The following is a 21,137-nucleotide window of genomic DNA, read 5'->3' on the forward strand; positions in this document are numbered from 1 at the left end:
TCATTATAAAGCCTTTCTCCTGAGTCCCCTAATCTATGTTCTAGCTCACTTAGCCACCCTGTCCTAGCTGGGTGATGCTGGATAAAGGATTCTACAGAGGAGCAAAGCAGCATTGATACATAATGATTATTGTGCTGGATCTCAGCATGGGAGCAGGCATCCCAGCTGTGCAGAGCCTGCTCATGTGCTGTGACTGCAAGTGCCCTGATTAAATCCTTATGCACATAGTTCCCCAGGGGCTCCCATTCAGTTATCCCACTGACTCAGCTGGGAGAACAACTCTTGTTGCTGTTTAGCAGTGAGATAGCCTTAGAAGGGTCACTGCTATACTTACCAGTTCCTGGTTGTAATTGTCATCCTTCTTCCAACCCTGCCTTTACCAAGAACTTACTTTTCCCTAACTACCACTACTTTCTGTTATCTTTTCTTTTATCTCTTTTTACATTAATTATTTAGAGACATGTTCTCATTATAGACATGGCTTCCATTGCCAAGCTATAGTATCCATGGATACTGGACAACATTTTCATATACTACTAAGATCATGAGTAAATGAAATGAAAGTGAATAATACCTTTTACTAATCAATGGCCTCTGCCATTTTATTTTAATTTTTGGTGTTTTTTTTTTAAGGCGCTGGAGCAGGCATGCAACTTTGAACAAATAGCTTGAAAGTAATTAAGTTGGTTCTGTCAACAGGGAGTGAAGAAAGAAAAATATTACTACAAAATTGAAAATAAAATCTTAAATGCTGGCAAAAGTATTTCTGTTTGGCAATTATTTTAGTATGATCGCAAATTGTTCAGTTCATTTTAAAAGGCAAGTCTACTGATGTCTTAGAAGATATCTAGATGGAAAGGATTGTCTTTTAAAGTTCTCAACAGAATGCAGCATGCTGAGGACATAAAATAAATATGAAACACTCCCCATCAAACAAAGAACAATTCTTTGGAGTAGGGTAGAGGGCACTGTACATGCCCAGACCCCCTATCTCAGTTTTAGTCAACTTCTAAAATTACCAAACTATATTTGCTCACCCTAACCCCACCCTACTCTCCCTCTATCCCTGCCATCAGAAGCTTCTAATAACTATATATGTCTTTATTAGAATTTAGCTTGGGAGAGCCTTTGATCAAAGAGAACTACTAGTAGAAATAATGCATGCATTGTTGTGATTACCAGACTCAGAATAGGATTTCTTTCTTATTTATTTATTTATTGTATTTTTTAGCTTGCCCTAGGGTTTTGAGAAGTAAGTTTAATATGGATGGAGAGCTCTCATAGGGGTTACAGTATGCTCAAGCAGAAAGGGGTCTTAAAGATCATTCAATATGACCTCTATATTTTCCAGAAAAATACGAGAGCCTAAGAGGTGATTCAGCTCATGAATATCCCCTAAGTCATTAGAAGCCCACTTAGGATCAGAAATGTCTATGATCTAGCTATACAATAGACCTCTTTTTACAATCTGAATTTTCTTGCTAACTATGAAATCAGTGATCAGGGAAGAAATAAAACTGGACAATTTAATTAAATTTCACTAAAAAAGCAATGTCTTGTTTGATATCTAGAATAATACCTATTTCTGGAGCCATTATGGTAGAAGAATGCTTAGAGGCTTAAAATCATTGACAGAGTAGATTGACTTTAAGTCAATGGAAAAATAAGGTCTAGGCTCACTGGATCCAGCTGAAACAGACCATTACTATCAGTCATAGGATCATAAGTTTCAGAATGTGGATTTCATGGGTCCCTCCATAAAGTTATCAAATCCAATCCAATTTTACAGAAAAATAAACTCAAGATTTAGAGAAGGAACACAATCAGATCATAGATAAGAAATGGCAAAGGGTATATTTGTTCTTCTGACTCAAAGATCAATGTTGTTTGCTTATGCAATACTTCCAACATCTTTACTTCACCCTGCCTCATTTGCTCTTCAGAGAATTATTGATGAAAAAGAGAATAAAGAAAACATTACTGTTTATTATGTTATTATGCTTTTATAAACTATTATGATTTAACAATTAGATTATATAATACACATGTTACATATATGTATATATATATATATATATATATATATATATATATATATATATATATATATATATATATATATACTTGTTTAATACTTAGTTCTTAAAGACATGAGCTTTTTTTAACGATAGTAAGGTACAAGTTTGATTCAGTATATACACTGATTACTTTCATAGAACTTGGAATGTTTGAAAGGGAATGGAACTCAGCAATAACCTTGTCCAATCATCATTTTATAAATTAGGAATCTAAAGATCGCTAAGAAATGGCTTCACCAAAGGTACCAAAGGTACACAATAAATAAATCACAAAACTAGAACTATAATCCTTGGATTAAACTATGTTCCTCCTTATTATGTTAGTCATAGAGGAAAAGATATACCTTAAAATTGGACTTTTAAAGAGATGTATAATTTGGATTGAGAGAGCATCACAAGGATAGTCATTCTACCTAGGGAGATGAGAAGAAAATAAAGGGGGATATGTTTTTTCTTTGTTTGTTTTGCAAAACCATAAGTAATTGCCTCCTGTCTTCATTCTACCCAAGGAATCTCAAGAAAGGCTTGATCAGGGCAATCAGGATAAAAGCATTAGTTATCCCTAATCATTAAGCACACTCTCTGTCTCCCTTTCTTATCCCCCTTCCCTCTCTTCCTCTCTCCTTTCCTCCCTCCTTCCCTCCCTCCATCCTTCCCTCTCTCCCTCCCTCCTTCCCTCTTTCCCTCTCTCCCTTCCTTTGTCCCTCTCTCCCTCTCCCCCCCTCTGTCTCTCTGTCTGTCTGTCTCTCTTTCTCAAAACACTGATGTTGGCTTCAGTCACCCTAACTGTCATCTCTGTGAACTTGGCAAGTTAATTAATCTCTCTGAGAATCAGTTTCTTCAGCAGTAAATGAAAGACTTGGACTTAATTATCCTTAAGATCTCTTCGAAGCTCTAAATTAATGGTCCTATATCAGATCCAAGGCCTAGCCTCTAGTTCTTGAGTCTTAGCTTATGACTGCTTTGATACATGGTGTGATTATGCACTGATCTGGTGAATTACTTTCCCAAGAAGAAATTGCCATAGCCTTTCAGGGAAACAGATCTTGGTGATATTCCCTACAATTTCCTTTCATTGTAGTAGCTAAAAATCACACAAACCAGCCACCTGCTCACACGCCTCTATAATATAGAAAACATATTCAATGCAACTTGGACTTGAAGCTTCTAAAAACTCCTTAGTAATGAACCTCAGCAAAACTGCACATTCTAATTCTTTATTTAATTAACTAGAGGTATGAATTAATGAGCTTAGATGAGACATTTGAGTCAGAATTTACCCCCCCCCATCCTTTCCCTTTACACACATATACATGAGAATTCATTTTTTTCCCTCTCAACTTGCCAACATCTCCCTTCTACTGATATATAGAAATAATCAATGGTATAATCTCATCTCTTTTATAAGAGCAACCAATTTCAATGCCCAAAAAGTAATTATGAATCCAGCAGTCCCCAATTCAGAATAAATCTTTCTGAAGTGTATTCTCTTCTGTCTGTAAACAGCATCTTTCTTCCAAAGAAACATAAAGACTGTACACAATATTAGGAAATTTAACACACACACACACACACACACACACACACACACATACACACACAAATGTATAATAATATGAGCTCTAAATACTTGCTGCACAAGGAGGCTCAGGTGTTTTTTCCATTTACAAGAGAGATTTCACACCTGGATTTATTTCTCTAGAGCTCAGTTGGCCCAAACCCATCACACCTTGGTGGGAATTTACTTAATGTTCTTTTTCGGGAAGTTGATTTAAGCATCACAATCAAAATTCTAAACTATTGTTGGTATTTAAATCCTGATCTTAGCCTTTAGAGTTGAAAATAAATAAATGTGTATTTATGATATGTATATGTATGCATCTTTATTTGTATCTATGTGTGTGTATCTTGTATCCAAGAACAGTGTTTGAATGTGAACTATGTTAGAGTAGCCAACAAATATATTTATGTATGAGCTAAGGGACATTACTGAGGCACTATGTTATAGTAATCATCATTACCACTACTCTGACTTTCAATTTCTCTGAATTCAAATATCAATTCTTCCACTTCCTATAAAAACTTGGCAAATTGCTTAATTTTGGGGGGCATCAGGTTCTTTATCTGAAATCAAGAGCTTGGAAACAGAATTTTTTTTCTCAGATTGTTTCTAGGTTCTACATCCTATCCTAAGAGCATAAATTTGGTAAGTTTAAGAATCTAGAATCCAGTTGTTAAATTCATCTGTTGGTGAAGTAGGAACTTAGATTAAAGATCAAAAATTGCTTTAGATTTTAGCAGCTGGATCCTCTCTCTTATTTTGGCTCACTTATAACTCCAGGTTGCAAAACTCACTAGATTTCCCTAATATTTTCTACCCTAAGGCTGCAACCAGCAGTCTTCTGGGTTATAGAAAAATCACCATAATATTTTGGCTGCTATTTATCAGATGTAAAATAAATTTATCCTATCAGTTAGAATACTTGAGGTCTAGGCTTTAACACTCATTATGCTTGGCATTTTAAGAAACTAATTTCTTTGTGGGTCTTTGAATTTCCTTACCTGTTAAATGTGAGAGTGGACAATGTAATTACTTAATGTCTTCAATGATAACATTCTTTGTTCTAAAATTCTATATTTTGAGTTTTTTTTTTAATTCTAAATCCCCTTGCAAGTAATTCAAAAGGTTTAGTACAGAAATGTTTGAATTGGAAATAAGAAAAAAATAATTTATAAGTAGGGGTGAAATGTTCCAAAACATTCATCATCTAACAGAAATGATTTTATTATACACTTCATCTGATGTAAATTTTGCTGGGTCATTTTCATCAGAAATCTTGTGACTTCAGATGGAGATAAAACTGTTTTCATGATGGGATCAAAAGTAGTTTTTCAGTATGCCTAGAAATCCTACAATGCTGCTACCTAAGTGACTTCCAATTGCTTCCAAAAACAAGCTGAAGTGGTACCTGCTCCACCTGTCATCTATCATCAATGGTGGCCTTCCCTGGAAGTAATTGGTTCCTAGTCCCTCAGAGCCCTAATTAAAAGTGCACTGAATTAAATGAAAATATACTGAAGACAATTAGCTCTCTCTTTTGTCTTTCCAATCAAATTTCTAATATAAAGCAGCCAGGTGTCATGTTCAACCAATCTCTATCAGGAGATGATTCTGAAAGAGGGCAAAGTTGTAAAAAAGCAAATAGCCTTACAATTTTTTTCTCCAGAAAGCCTTGTTACAGCCTTTCCAAGTTCATGTTATCATACTATTCACCATGCCATTTACCAGATTCCCTTTTTTTGGTATTTCCCTATTACTTTCAGTTAAATTAACATGGAATTGGCATTCTCTCCCAATATCTCCCATTCTCTTTACCAATTGAGGTGTAGACTATTGTAATAGTTTCCTGTCTCATTTTTCACTTCTAGTCTTTTCTATATTTAATTCATCCTGTTCAGCACTGACGGATTGGTCTACTAAAAGAATATTTTCATTAGAAACATATTTTAAAGAATTTTCACTGACTTCTCCTTACCTACAAGATCAGTTCCCAACTCCTTATTCTAACTTTCAAGAACCTCTTCATTATGGTTCTGAGGAATATATATATATATTTATAGTCAAATGGTCTTGAATCAAATCTAGAGTCTTAGACAAGTAACATTACCCCAGCTTACCTGAACCAGAGTTTCTTGATTTGTAAAATGAAGATGGAAATAGTCATGTGTTAAGAGGAAAGGGTACTTTGGAAAGAAAAGTTCATTGTTAGATATATTATTAGTGCAGCTCTAAATTGGTCTAACCATCATGGAAAAACAATTTGGAATTATGTGAGAAAAGTTAATGAATTATTTATCTCATTATCTAAGAATTCTTCCTATATATACTACAAGAAAGACAAGGCAGAAGTAAAAATCTTATATATAGCCAAATAAGCACAGAGAAAAGGGGGAATATGAGATGGAGAGAAGGCGGAAAGAAGAAAAGGAGAAAGGAAGGAAGGAATGAAAGAAACAAGGAAGCAAGCAAGGAAGGAAGGAAAGAAGGAAGATGACAAGAGAAATTCAGAAAAAAATTTGAGATCTCTTATGAAGTAATACAAAGCCAAACAAGACAAATAATGACTATAGTGATTTTTAAAATCAGTACAAAAAGTCACCAGAATTCATATTGACTGGGATTAATTCTATAAAATATATTCCTTAGACACAGAGATGGAAGAAATCTTAGAGATCATCTATTCCAGTGCCTTACTTTGTTTTGTTTTGTTTTGGTTGAGGAAACTAAAGCTATTAATAATAAATATATTAAGCCATGTGTATAAGGAACCATGGGCTTGAAGCATCAGAGATAGTATTTGAATCCAGTTTTCTGATTCCAAAAGAACAAGTTGTCTCCAAAAAGCATCAAAAACATTAAGAAAATAAAATAAATGAAGGATGAGAGTTGAGTATCTGGAGTATAATGTTTTGTGACAGGTACTACATTGTTAAAGATTACATTATCAATCTGGAGAGTATTTAATAGCAGTTGGCCAAAATGGCTAAGGAACTTGAAATAATCTTCTATCTATTAAAGGAACTGGGGATGTTTTTCCTAGAACAAGGAAGACTTAGAAAGTCTGGGAGAGCTTTTAATATATTTGAAAGATTTTCACATTGACAAAGGATTTGTTAAGTTTAGTTCTAGAAAACATAACTGGAAACACTGTATAGGGTTTGTAAGTAGGATTATTTTGTCTTGATATAGGGGAAAACTTTCTAAGAATTAGATTTATGGCTGGATGACTATCTATCTGGATGCATTTTAGAGGTTGACTACATAGTCTCCTAGGTCTCTCCTGTCTTTGTGATCCTATGATAAAATTGCCCCTGAGGTTCTCCTAGAATTAAATAGAAGCTCCTGTCACTCTGTTTTATTTCAGTACTAACAGAACTAGATTACTCATTATGTCAGATACAGTTACCAGAATTCACTCAATTACAGCTTCCACACCTTCTCTCCAAGATGGATGCCATCTATCTTTTCACAGTTATCAGTAATTTCATATCTGTCCATACACTATTAGCAATCGATTACTCTGTTATTATGTTTAGGGGAAATGTCTCTGGACTACAAATCAGGAGTGCTGAGTTAAATCTCAATTTTCGCTAACTGTGCAACTTTAATCAGATTATATTTTCTCTCTGGACCTTAGTTTGTTCATTTGTAAAATGAAGGATTTGACCTAGATGATCTGTACTTTTCCTTCTAATCATGAAATTTGATATTCCAACGCTTCATATTCCTCTTTTCTCTAACATTTTATATTCTATGATATCAGCCTATTCTAAAATCTCTTCTTCTGTAATTGCAGTGTTAACTGGCATGGCTAGCACATTTTATACAGATTTTCTCATATGACACTCTCCATAAGCCTGTAAGATATGGAGAACGTTCAATATTTTCCTCATTTGTTAAATAGAGATACCAATTTTTAGAATTGAATAACTACTTGCCAAAGGACACACTCATCCTGGAACCAGGATGTGAAACTTGGCTTTTTTGACTCCTAAAACTGAACTCTTTCTAATATTACTCAGTGTGCTTGTTTTTTCCTCTCTAACTCTCCCCTCATAGTATTTGTTCTAATACTTCCAACTCAGCAATTTAACAATGGAGGAATTTTGGGCATCAGTGGAAGAGAGCAGGGCAGTCTGATGCCAAGGAGATAGCCAGTTGAACTTTCACTTATGCCACGTGAAAGCTTTACTTCTGGGGAAACCTTACTTTAGAATGTTGCCATGGGATATGCATGTGATGAGAATGCAGGCAGAAGCCTCTGGGAACTTGAAGAAAAGAGAAAGACCTTGAGTTACCTGGGATTCCAGGCAGCTAAAGAAGAAACTATTAGCAAATTCAATGGTATTCCTTTTATGATATTGGGGGTGGGAGTCTTTTGGTGATCAAATAAGAAACATAGTGAGTCTGGGAAGAAAACTGAATATCTGCTTTTTTTAAGGAGATAAGTTTAGAAGCAGCAGTATGGGCCTAGGGCAAAGGGTGAAGGAGTATTTCCCAGAAGCCTTTGCTATTTGAGCTACTTCTTTGTTCAGTGATCAAAAGCTCCTTCTACCCCCCAAATCCAGGGCTATCTGCACCACATGCCCCCTGTGAGGAAGATTTTTTTTCTTCTCTGACCACTTTGTTTTTCTAGCTTATATGATTATTGAGCTCCAATTCTGTCAGACTGAAGTTTTGTGTTTTTTTTTCGTTTCTTTTCTTTTTCTTGCTCTAACTGGAAACCCATTATGATTTCATCTTTCTCTCTGAATGGACTTGGAGGTTTCTGACTTAAAAATGTACATGCCCCTGAGTTTTCACAGATCTGAAAGTCTATATGGCCCAGAATATTGTAGTTAGGATACAACTCCCTTTATCCCAATGGTAGAAGTTAGGGGATTGTCTTTCCCAGTTGTATTATTGCTTACAGAAGCGATTATGAAATAAAGAAAGGTTTTCAATCTATTTATCAAAAGCCTCCCAGCTCCTGTTTCAAGGTAGGTGAATCAATTAGCCAGTATTGAACTGAGAAAGTTAATCTGCATCCAGAGTGTTTTACTACACAAACGAGTTAAATCAAAAATTGAGAGCAGTCCTATTGATTTTGCTTGACTTTTGTTAGAAGTGAAGGAGGAGGAACTTGCCTGCCTCCCCCAATATTCCCCTCCTCCCCTACTCCATCCCTTAGCCCTACTTCTAGCTCATGTATATGCAAGGCTTTAAGGCCTGAGGCAGTCCATAACTTGGCCCAGTAAGGATGAAAAATATGAAAAGAAATAGAAGGGTGTGTCAGTTAAAAGGAATCTTGAGCAAAGTTGTGATAAGTGGTGGGAAAGTGAAAGGTGTTTAGTGGAAAGTAAGTAGAGAAGTTTTGCAAAAGCAGGACTGTTCAAGAGAACAATGAGAAATGATAATATTTATATGTAGTTGATTATCATTATAATTTATGAAGGAATAAGGAAGTAAGATTAAAGTCATCTCTCTTAAGCTCCATAACCTCTACTTTGCTTTCACTTCAATATGTTTTTAAGATACATTCACTTTAATAATTATAATAAGTACCAGTGATGTCAAAGAACTTATTTTTTTGTCTATCTCCTTTTATATATAAACATGCTTACAATAAAGTACACTTATTACCCTATTTTAACCTCCCAACTCCAAGAGAAATGTAGTGTAAATATTTTGATACTTATGGAAGAGAAATTTGAAGCTCCTAGATAGGAAAGGGATTTCCTAAAGCCATATGACTAGTGTCATACCAGTACTCTAACTCATTTGCCTTCATTTCAACTCTAGGATTGTTTCTACTGCACCATCAAAGTTGGAACAGACTTGCAAGGAGTCTAAATAACTAAGTACAAATTTGAATTTTGTCTTCTAAATAAAATTTAGGTCAAACATGGCTATAGGGAAGCAGAACTGGATTGATAACCCCATCCAATGTCCTGAACTATTTGTCTCCTTCTATGGAGCAGTGCTTGATGAATTCTGACTTAGGACTTCTTTTTCTGGCCTTGCCAGCTATTTAGTAGCTTAATCTTTTTCCGATCTCAACTGCCTCCTCATAATGTGTTTCAGGCGCAGAAATTTCATTAACTCCTCAATTCTGTCCATGGATTTTAGGTACAGATTTCATCTGTTAAGCTACTTTTATTTCAGCCAAAATACAAATTACCCTCTGCTCAGGAAAAAAAAAAAAAAAGCCCTAAACAAAACAAAACAAAACAAAAATGAAAAGAATGGATGAAATACTTTCATATTTCTCAGGCTCTCATCAAATAGCTTTCCACTTTTTAATGAAAATAGATGTCCTGAGATGAAATTGGATTCCTAAAACAATGCCATAGTAATGAAAATACCTCAGTGTCTGCTGTCAGTAAGGGGTGGGGCATGGAGAAAGAAGACTCATCTCAGAGTGAGAAAATATTATGTCCAGGTTACCTTTAATGGTGCTTCGGGATCTCAGTTTGAGATGCAGATAACTTACTGAGGAACTGACTTCATTATATAACCAGCTGTAGGACCTTGAATAAAGTCAATTAATTCCCTTTTTTGACCTCAGTTTGCTTCTTATAAAGTAAAGGAAGTAAAACATATTTACTCTAATTATGTCAGTTGTGATAGACTATATTTTATTTCTTAAATTCCAGAGTTTAGTAGGTAGCAAAAGTACTTAAATATACAAATCTTTCCGTATCTTGCCTAGAAACAGGCCTCTACATCACTTCCCAGGTAAGTCCAAACCAGGGCATACTCTATCCCCTTTTAGCTTCACTATAAAGTTATCACGTTCCTTGGGCATGTAAACCTTGTTTGCTTATGTTTGTATCTCAACTGCACAATATAGCACTTGGTTTATCATAATTTAATATGTTTTTTTCATACATTCATGTGTTAAAGAACCAAATCATTAAGTCCTTGATTATTTTCTTGCATTTATGTATTTATTTATTATTAAAGTTTTTTATTTACAAAACATATGCATAGGTAATTTTTCAGCATTGACCCTTGTAAAGCCTTTTGTCCAAATTATCCCCTCCTTTCCCCTACCCTAGATGGCAGGTAGTTCAATACATGTTAAATATGTTTATATACATATATATACATATATATATATATGTATATATACATATATATGTATATATATGTATGTACATATATATGTATATGTATATATACATATATATACATATATATCATATATCTATACATATTTATATTTATACCATTATCTTACTACATCCTTGATTAGTTTCTAAAAAATTTATTTTTCTATTTTGATTGTTTAGACATTAGTGACTTATGGATGGAAATTTCTTTCCATTTGCATGAGATCATATTCAAAATGATTTATGATTGACAAAAAAATATAATCGAATGGAGAGAAATTATAGAGGAGATACTTGTTTTAGCTTTCTGTTTTGGAGTCTTCTAAGTTTCTTTGGTCTTCATATTAATAGACTAAGTTAGGAAATGAGCTAATCTTTGAAAATGAACTCAGTCTCTGATATTTTCTTCTCATTTATCTACTAGGTGAAATCCTCCAGTGATTGGGAATTCAGTACTTTTCCAGTACTGTCCATTCCATTGTGGAAAAATTCAACTCAATCCTAAGAGTGAGTCTAATTGGTTTTATTTCTACCCTCTGGGTCTAGGCATAACTCTGGGTCCCAACACTTTATGATCTAAGATATAATCTAAGATATCATTCTTCCCTGAATCTTCAGTGTTCTAAGCTCACAGAAAATTTCCAAATGGAAAAAAAAAGGAACAGTTTAGCTTTATGAAAAAAAAGTGATTATCTCATCCTCTCAAAGCTCTATCCCAGAGCATCAGTAAAGCCTATTTTATATAATAACCATATGATCATCTGATTGGATATGAAAAGTCTTTGACCACCAATAAATGCACACTTTGAACCCTTCCACAAGAAAATAAAGCAGGTGAGATATAAGCTCCTTCTGGATAGGAAACCTTCAGATTGCCACTTCCAGCAGCTGTCTCAATGAGCCCTACTACAGTTGTAGTTGCTGATGTATTTGTCTTATAAGCTCATTTTTGAGCAAATGAGGTGTAATCTTAAATTGCTAGAGAAGAGGAAACTGATGCTTGATGGCACTCATTCTGGAAGCTTCTATCTCCCATTTGGCAGCATTTTATTGGCAGTAGTGTCAGATAAAGCCTTGAGAGAAGAGAATAAATGTGATGCTCAGAGCCTATGGTGTCCTTGTTACCTCTTTGAGAAGAAAGAAAGCTTTTAATATGCCATGTTGCGCCAAATGAATACAGAGAGAAAAAAAATTGTCTTATCCTTTCTTATTCCAAGAAGAAAATATCAGAATCAAACAATGTTATATTTGGAAAAAAAAATCCAATATAAGATATTATCTAGTCTTCTTTCTCTTTTAATAGAGGAAAAAATATTGAATTCCAGAAAAGTCAAGCAATCAATAAAGACCTAATAATTTCATAACCCTTGCTAGTCATGATGCAAAGTGCTGGGCATATTAAAAAAACTCTCTATCCTTAGGACATTTACTTTCTAATGAAGGAAATAACATACACATTATTTAGTATATGCAAGATAAATATAGGGTATGATGGAATAAAAATACAGAGAGTTGATGGAATGTAGTATTAGAAAAGGCACTAACAATTGGAAGCATGGTGGGTGGTGAGACCAAAGAAAGCTTCCTTCAGGAAATGATTCTTGAACTGAATTTTAAGTAGTCATAGATTCTAAGAGTCATATATGGGAAAGGAAGTATTCCACATATGAGTAATAGCTAACAAAAAGACAGAGTTAGGAAATAAAATATCATATATAAGGAATGGCAAATAATCCAGAATGACTGGACCATGGATTAAATGGAGGAGACTGTTGCAATAAAAACTTATTTACTTCAGGGAGAGAGCTGATGGACTCTGTGAACAGATTGAAACATGCATTGCTAAAGTTTATTTTTCTTGATATTTTTGACAACATGGATAATATAGAAATATGTTTTGCATAACTTCACATGTATAATTTATCTATTTCTAACCTCAATGAGTAGGGAATGGTGGAGTAAAGAGCAAGAGAATTTGAAATTCAAAAAATTTTAAATAAATTAAAAAATTAAAGGAGGAAGCAAAGATGGAGGGAAAATAATTTGCATGTAAAAAAGTGCTTTTTCATATAATTGTCCACCATTTCAGATGACATTGAAGCATGTTTCATTGTTGTTTTGTCCTTTGTTCTCAAAGAGAACCATGAGATCAGGAAAGTGATGCCATAACATGAAAGTGAATTGGATTTTTAAATGAGGGAAGGCTGTGCATGGTCACCTGCCTCACTTTCCCTTTCAGAGCCATCTGGATCCACCGACAAGATATAGATCAAGATGATTAGAGATGGCCTGGATGAGATGGGAGACATCGGCCTTTTTAAGCTAAATTCTCAGGGTTTAAAGAGCAGCTCTCAGTTTGACTGTGGCCATACCCATTCTGTGACTAAGACTAGGTGGCAATTAAGGCAAAGAATCTCATTTTTTTCATCCAGTTCCCCCAAAACCTACATAAATATATGAATCTCTGGGGGGGGGGGGGAAACCCTCAGGGTTTCTGGCCAAAGCAGAAATGACTGCTATTTACATTCAATCTGAGTCAATCAGGATCCAACCAATGACCAAATGGGGTTTGGTCAAGGACCCACTGGTAGTCAATTAGACTCAATGATAGAGAGTTAATGGATTCAAAACTTTGAATTATAAATTCATTTTTGAATAGCCAATATGAGAATATCCTTTTCTGGACTATGTATAACCATTTATTCCCACGAGACTATAAAGGGAGAAAGAAAAATAATGTTTTGAGATCATGTACTCAATGGCCCCATTTTATAAATAGCAGAACTAAAGCTCAGATATATTTAATGACTTGCACAGACAATAAGGAGCAGAGAAAGAATTCAAACCCAAAAGCTTTGTCACTTAATTCACTGTCATTGCACTATATGACTTAAGTGTTGACAGAAAGGAAACCAATTCTCTGGAAATCAAAGACATAATTGTATAATGATAGAAAGGATCATAAACTCACACAGATTAATCAGGAATCAATGAAGATGAATCTCAAAAACTTATTGAAAAATACAGTGGGACAGTCAGAGATAATACTACTGATAATAAAAAACAAATCACATTTCTATAGCTCTCTTAGTTTAAGTATTTTTGCAGCATAGTACTGTTTTGTTTCTATCATATGATGGAAAACCAGGTTTACTGATATCATGTAGTGGAGAAAGGAGGTCAAATAGGACAAAATCTTAAAAGAAGATCCCTGGTCTGAAGTCAGATTGCTCTACTGTGACATGGCTTCTTCTCTGAAAATGGGTTAGCAAGAACAAACCATATATTTTCTTGCCTCTTAAAAAGAAGAGATTTTGGTGATTTGGAATGAGAGTATTATAACTCCTTCCCCATCCAATACTGTCACTTAGCTACAGTGCTAGCCCTGAAGTCAGATCAAACTGAGTTTAAATCCAGCCTCAGATATTTACTAGCTATATGACACTGGTCAAATCAATTATCCTCCCCTTGCTTCATTTTCCTTGACTGTAAAACAGAATTAATAAGAACCTATTTTGAAGGGTTTTTGTGATGATCACATGAGATAACATTTGTAACGTGCCTGGCACATAATAGGTGCTTCATAAATATATATTCTTTGTTCCTCATCTTCCCTATTAGTACCTAATATTGACACCTAGTCCAGAAAATAGCATACCTCTCTAGGCTAAAGTCCATTCTAACCTGTTAGCAAGGTCTTTGTGACAAATGGTCTGCTAAATACTGGGTCTTTTCTCATGTCGCAAACCAATGAATGTACTTTATGGATGCAGACATATAAATTGAAGGATAATTTAGAATTGATTAATTAGCAATGGGGATGAAACCACCAAAGCTAAGTAAGCTATTTAGCATTTGGTGAATCCCACTCCACATGGATCTCTTTCTACCCTCAGAAGTTGTAAATATCTTTCTGGCAGTGTTGTCCCTCCTACACTAGATCCTCCTAAAGTGCCCTACCTCCCACAACAGCCATTTTCCATTTGTTTCCTGGGCAAACCTTTCATACAGTTTTAAAGAAAAAGACAGGAAATATTTTATTTTTTTTCTTAAATGGCTGGCAAAAAAAGGATATTGATGTGGTAGAGATGGAACATTACAATAAAAATTATGTGGCATATAAAAATGAGGCATAAATAAAGGGTATTTTATTTCTTCTGTGGTTGAAATGACGTAGTATTCTACTGGTCCCAGCTGACACCTCCTATAGCATATATTTGGAAGCTCTTTACCCATATCTCAGAAAAAAATGATATTTGATGGGTAACCCTAAATAAACATTTATTAAGCACCTACTATGTGCTAAGTACTATATTTAACTTTGGAGATCCCTACTATTAAGTACTACACAATCTAATGGGGGAGACAACCTGATAAAAATGTAAACAAATAACAAAACAAGTTATATACAGGATAAAATGGACATAACCAACAGAAGAAAGTTACTAGAAGCGCCTTCCCTATGGCTTTGTAGAGGAAAAGATAAGCTCTACTTCTACTTGGACAGATTATTAACTTTTTGGTGTGTCAGATCCTTTCAATAATCTGGCAAATACTGCGAGCTCATTCTCAGAAGAATGATTGTTGCTTAACTATTGACTGAAAGAAATGATAAATTTCAGTTAGAGGTTAGTGAAAATAAAGATGCAATTGTTTTCCCCATTCAAGTTCACAAATCCCCTGAAATCTATTCATTAACTTTTTGGGGCCTGTGGATTTCAGAAAAATGCCCTCGGGATAGCTTTTTGTCTATTTCCTGGTCATCCATGAAAGATATTCAAAGTCAATAACAAAAATAATGAAATTTTACAAAACTCTTCCATAGTCATTTTTTCTTGATCTTTACAATTCTTCTATAGGGTACTTCATCATCTTAGCATTTATGTAGTACTTTAAGACTCATAAATCAATATTCTTATATTATTTTCTTTGATCCTCAGCACAACCCTATAAATAGGTCCTAATATTTCCATATTTTATATGTGAGAAAACTAAAGTTGAAAGAGGTTAACAGACTCAGGTAGTGTTCCACAGCTAGTACATATCTATGATAGAATTTGAACTCAGGTCTACCTGACTCCAGGGTTGGTGCTCTATCCACTGCACCATTTAGCTGCCTTAGGATGTTTTCATTCTTATTTATTTATTTATTCCCCTTTCCCCAACATTTTTACTCATTGTGTGGCTTAGCTTTTTCTTTGCAAATTTCACTGTCCCTAATTTACAGATTTTAGGATAAGTAATGTTAATACATTGGAAAGAGCAGTAACCCTCACAAGACTGCTTAGAAGGTCAAAAGTCAAGAGGACTAGCCATTTGTAAAAGCAGTCTTAGTCATAATAGAGATAAAATAAATCTTCAAGATTACCTAATCCAGTTTTATCATGTTGTAGATGAGGGCACTGAGATCAGAAGAAAGAAAAAAAAAATGACTTGTCTGAGAACACACAAATAATAAATAACAGAGTTGGGATTTGAACTCAGGTCATCTGACTATACAAATCTAAGACACTTTCACCCTGATGCTTTCAGTATGATGTCATATTCTTTTTTGTTATATAAGAATATACCATGGGTCCAATTCTTCCTTAGAATACAGTAATTCCTCACTATAAAAGTCTATTGGTACACAGATCACAAATTGGGTGCTAGTTCTGTCCCCTGTCAGTGCTACTAAAAAAATGTTTCATTGCATTTAGACCTTCTAAATGAAATTGTACTGAGGTAAGTGTAATATGTGTGTGTGTGTGTGTGTGTGTGTGCTGCGTGTGTATATAGATATAGATATATATTTACCCCCTTCCAAAACTGGAAAATGACACAGTCTGAGGTAGGATCTTGTTCTCATTTAATCTGAATTGGCTCTTCCATCTGGGTCCACTCTAAGCTGGGGGGCGTAGAGGCAATGACTACATTGTAGTCAGTGAGGGATAGCTCACAAAGAAAATCCACTTGCCTTCCAGCCTTCTTCCTAATGGACTCTCTCTTGAGCCTATTATCTTGTTGATAACACACAAAATCACTTTTCTACCAGTTTTTTTTTCCCTCGTTTCTAGCCAAAGTGTGTTATGTGAAAGCCGTTATGAGCTGAAGAGGTTACAGGGCTGGATAGAAGTTACATTTCTAGTCAGTGTGGTGAAGTGGCAAGAATTAGGCATCTTGAAGACCTGTGCACCAATCATTTTTTTTCTTATATCATTTATGAGATCCTGATCAAGATCACTGAAGCTGTCTGAGTCACAGTTTCATCGTCTGTAAAATGGGGATCATAATAAAGAAGTAATGTGCGTAAATAAAAAAAAATAATAATGTGCTAAGAAAAGGACAGTTCTTATGCTGCAGAGAACCTCGGTTTAATTCCCACCATTATGTGAAACTAAAGTGTTTCTTAATCTGTCTATATCTTCATTTCATCATCTACTATGTGATGAGTTTGGAAAAGATGATCCTTCAAATCCCTTGTAGGTCTAACTATTGTAAATATTATTTTATCCAGTAACTATAAATGTTTTGATTCTTCATTCCCTTAGAGGATGATTGCAGTCTTCAGCTACTTAATGGGCTGTCACACAGAAGAGGCACCAGAAGGTAGAATTAGGAGCAATGTATGGATATTACAAAGAAGCAGATTTCAGCTAAATATAAATGAGAATGTCCTAATGAAAAACTTGTAGGAAAGTGATAGCATGTTATCAGTGAGAATAATCTGATAATGGAATAGGCTTCTTTGGTATATAGTTAGCTCCTTTTTGTAGGACATACTTAATTTTAAGTCACTTCCAGACCATATTATTATATGATAAATGTTTATATTATTATTATTATTATAGTACATGTAATATATGTGTTTATATTATTGATTAATGAATGAATAATGAAATTAAGTGGTTGCAGTGTGCTAAGCTATTACAAATCAAAAGGAAGATAAGTCTATTCTCAAGGACCTCTCATTTTAATTGGGGAGGTAGGACACATAGGAGAGGTCAATAGCAGGACAAATGAGAAGATTTATAAATTCCTCAGGATTTCAGAGACAGGATAGATGGCAAGGCCCAGGAGTCCTTAAGATTCATTAGAACATCTGTCCTACAGAGGAAGAGAACATTGAGGAGAGAAGGCCAAAGTAATTGGGAAGGGGATAGTGAGCTGAAGGCTTAGAGCATAATGGAGATTCTGAGAGAAAAAAATATCAGAGAAAGTTCTAACAGACTCAGCCTGGGACTATTGGGAAGAGTATAGCAGGCTGAAGGCTTAGAGTGTAATAGAGATTCAGAGAAAAATATCTGAAAAAAGTCCTGACGAACTTAGAGGGCTCTATCAAGTTAAGTCATGGCTCTTCTTATTATTATACCATAGGATTGAATCAAAACTGTAGGTCATCATTATATAAAACCAGATTTCTCTAATGATCATAAGGAAGCACAAGTGCCCTAAAACTTAAATGAATAGAATAAGTCCTCAAAACAACTTGTATTTGCAAAGAATTGAGAAAAGAAGACATGGCATTATCCCTTCTCACTGTGAATGGACAATATATTAATATAACTGGATTTGGGATGGTAGGGGAGCATATAATACTTAGCCTTTAATTAAAGAAATAGCCAGATATTTCTGTCAAAGGGAAAAGAATATTAAACTGTTTGAAAGCAATTGTTCGCCTCTCTCCTTCTTTCATTCCTAAGTGGCTTTTAAGAGACTGACTTAGTCCTGAGAGACCTGTGATGGCTAGAACTCAAAAATGCATAGCCCATGGTAAAATTAATCTCTTATAGAACTGTTATGGTGAATAGAATATACCAACACAGAATTCTTGCCTCAGAAAATGGAAATACTTTCAAAATTATTTAAGACGGTAGATCACACATCCCTGTAATATGGGTTAATTTGCATCATTCCCTTATAAGTTTCTGGGACAAATGTAGCCTATTCTTTTTGGACTCCTCTATTTTCTCCAATTCTTAAGTATTTATAAACTCTCCTTCCCACTTCCATCTCCTGAGAGGTTGGGGGGGGGCAAGAAAACTTTTACAAATAGTCATAATGAAGCCAAGCTTATTGGCCATATCTGAAAATGTGCTTCTCATTCTTCGTATTTAACACAAAATCCTCTGTTAGTAGGTAGAAAGCATGCTTCATTGTCAGTCATCTGTAATCATAATCATCAATCACTGTGTTGTTCAAAATTCTTGTCTTTCAAAACTGTTCATTTTTACATTGTTATTATTGTGTAAATTGTTCTCGTTGTGCTGACTTTTCTTGCATCAGTTCATGTCTTATCAGATTTCTCTAAAACTCTCCCCTTCATTTTCCTTATAGCATAATAGTATTCTACTCTATTGATATTTCATAATTTGTTCAGCTACTCTCCATTTGATAGATACCCCCTTAGTATTCAATTCTTTGCCACAGTCCCAAAAGAGGCCTTATATTTTGTTGTTGCCATTATCAGTATCACAATTAAATAAAACACATAAATGTGTGTGTATACCTGCATATATATATATATATATATATATATATATATATATATATATATATATATATATATATATATATATATATATATATATCACCAGGTATACTTGAGAAAACATTCTAATAAGAAGTTGGTGATCTCTCTCCCTTTGGAGTTCATGTGAAAACAGTTTTTAGGTTAGAAAAATTTTATGTGGCAGTTGTAACTTTCCTTCCAATGGTTGGCTAGAATCCAAATCATAGCAGTACATGCAGAAAAATATATGACTTCTTACTGAAATTTAGTAACTCAATGTCATTATCAAATGTGGGAAGCAAAATATTAGAGATGGAAGACACCTTTCAATGTTGAAACAAAGGATACTCAGTCTATAAAGGAAGTGAGAAAACATCAGCTTCAAATTTCTCATACAGGGAGAAACTATTAGAGAGAGGAAAAAAAAGATTCCACTGTTCAAAGGCAGAGGACTGGTACATAGCATAAAGGATAGAGCACTATAATGGGAATGAGGAAGACTCATCTTCCTAAGTTCAAATTTGGTCTCAGATATTTACTAACTGTATAACCTTGGACAAATCATGATTGCCTCAGTTCCCTCATCTGTAAAATGAGCTGAAGAAGGAAACAGCAAACCATAACAATGTCTTTGCCAAGAAAACCTCAAATAGGTTCAAGATGATCAACTATGACTGAATGAAAGAAAAAAGTCAAAGACAGGACTGAAGTTCCTTTCCCAGGTCATAGTCCTCCATTACACCACCTTATCTCGACATAGAAATTTACCTGAAGCAGAGAGTACTCAGCACAACTCCAAAAACGATTCATTACTCAAGTCACTTTGGAGACTAAAGAATGGAATGATGACTAGTCAGGTTCTAAGCTGAATGCCTCACAAGTTTGTAATGAGATACATTTCCTTATGAAACAGTTACACAAGTTTTAGGTCAGGATTGCGTGTGCAATGAACTTTACTAGACCCATGCTAACCCTTCCTACAGATGTCTGCTTCCTGGCAAGATGGAGACCTTGACAAGGGTAGAAAGGGGAGGCATGATGTTTAAATAACAGGGTGGATTAACCTTCACGGTTATGGTGCACTTATCATGTGAAGAGCAAATTGTGTCTTTCATGTATTTTCAAAGCATTTCCCCCTCCCCATCATCTTGAACTCCCTACCCTGGGCCACTAAATGTACCCCACCACAAGCACAGTAAATTACATACCTTTTGCTGACCCATAAATGCAGGAACAAAATGATGGGCTATTTCCATAAAGCTTCTGCCAGTGTTTACTCTCCCCAGAATTCTGCCTCTTGGAGAAAGAGCAAGGCACTTGTTAGGGAGGCCAATTAACTCATCAGCTTCTATTAGCAGGCTTAATGAGTGCCAGGATTTTCTGGGAAATGTTGAACCTCTCCCTGCCCTTCCCAGAAAGCTCTTCCTCTTGCCAGGAGGTTGTTTAATGAGGACCACAAACAAACGGAAGGGAAGGTGGGTTAATTAAATGCTATTTCCTGCATAAGAGAGTACAGTAGCTGTAAGGAGCTAATGTCTCACTGATGCTTCCTCCTTCATGGAATGGAAAAAGTTACAACTTTGTAGGGTGCAATAAGGCCCAGCTTAATCCTCCTGTTAGGAGATTTTTTTCAGCTAGCTCTTCACTCAGTCATATTCTTGAACACTTCCAGGTAAATTTTCCTGCGGTCATTTTGCTCATGAGAATAAGCTTCCTAAGGCACAGTTCTGATTTTGGCCCTCTGCTACAAACAACAGCAGTAGTAACAACAACAAACACACAAACAGAAACCTTAATTTATTTTGAATGGCTTAATCATAAGACCCAGGTTTATATAATCTGACTCCACTATACCCCTTCTTACCTGCACCCATACCTTACCATCCCCCTTCTCTCTTAGAATATAATCTAAT

At 35.0% G+C, this 21,137-nt stretch overlaps 1 long non-coding RNA gene across 1 annotated transcript in view; it reads right to left on the bottom strand.

Annotated features, from left to right (window-relative positions):
• Window positions 1–20,522, bottom strand: part of LOC141553600 (uncharacterized) — a 62,499-nt gene extending 41,977 nt beyond the window's left edge. The window contains exon 1 of the long non-coding RNA XR_012485545.1: window positions 20,433–20,522. This is a non-coding gene — a long non-coding RNA (uncharacterized LOC141553600). The remainder of the gene's footprint in view (window positions 1–20,432) is intronic.
• Between the last annotated feature and the right edge of the window lie 615 nt (window positions 20,523–21,137).

Source organism: Sminthopsis crassicaudata, chromosome 2, assembly GCF_048593235.1.
Source record: "Sminthopsis crassicaudata isolate SCR6 chromosome 2, ASM4859323v1, whole genome shotgun sequence".
In the NCBI taxonomy this organism is placed as follows: Eukaryota; Metazoa; Chordata; class Mammalia; order Dasyuromorphia; family Dasyuridae; genus Sminthopsis; species Sminthopsis crassicaudata.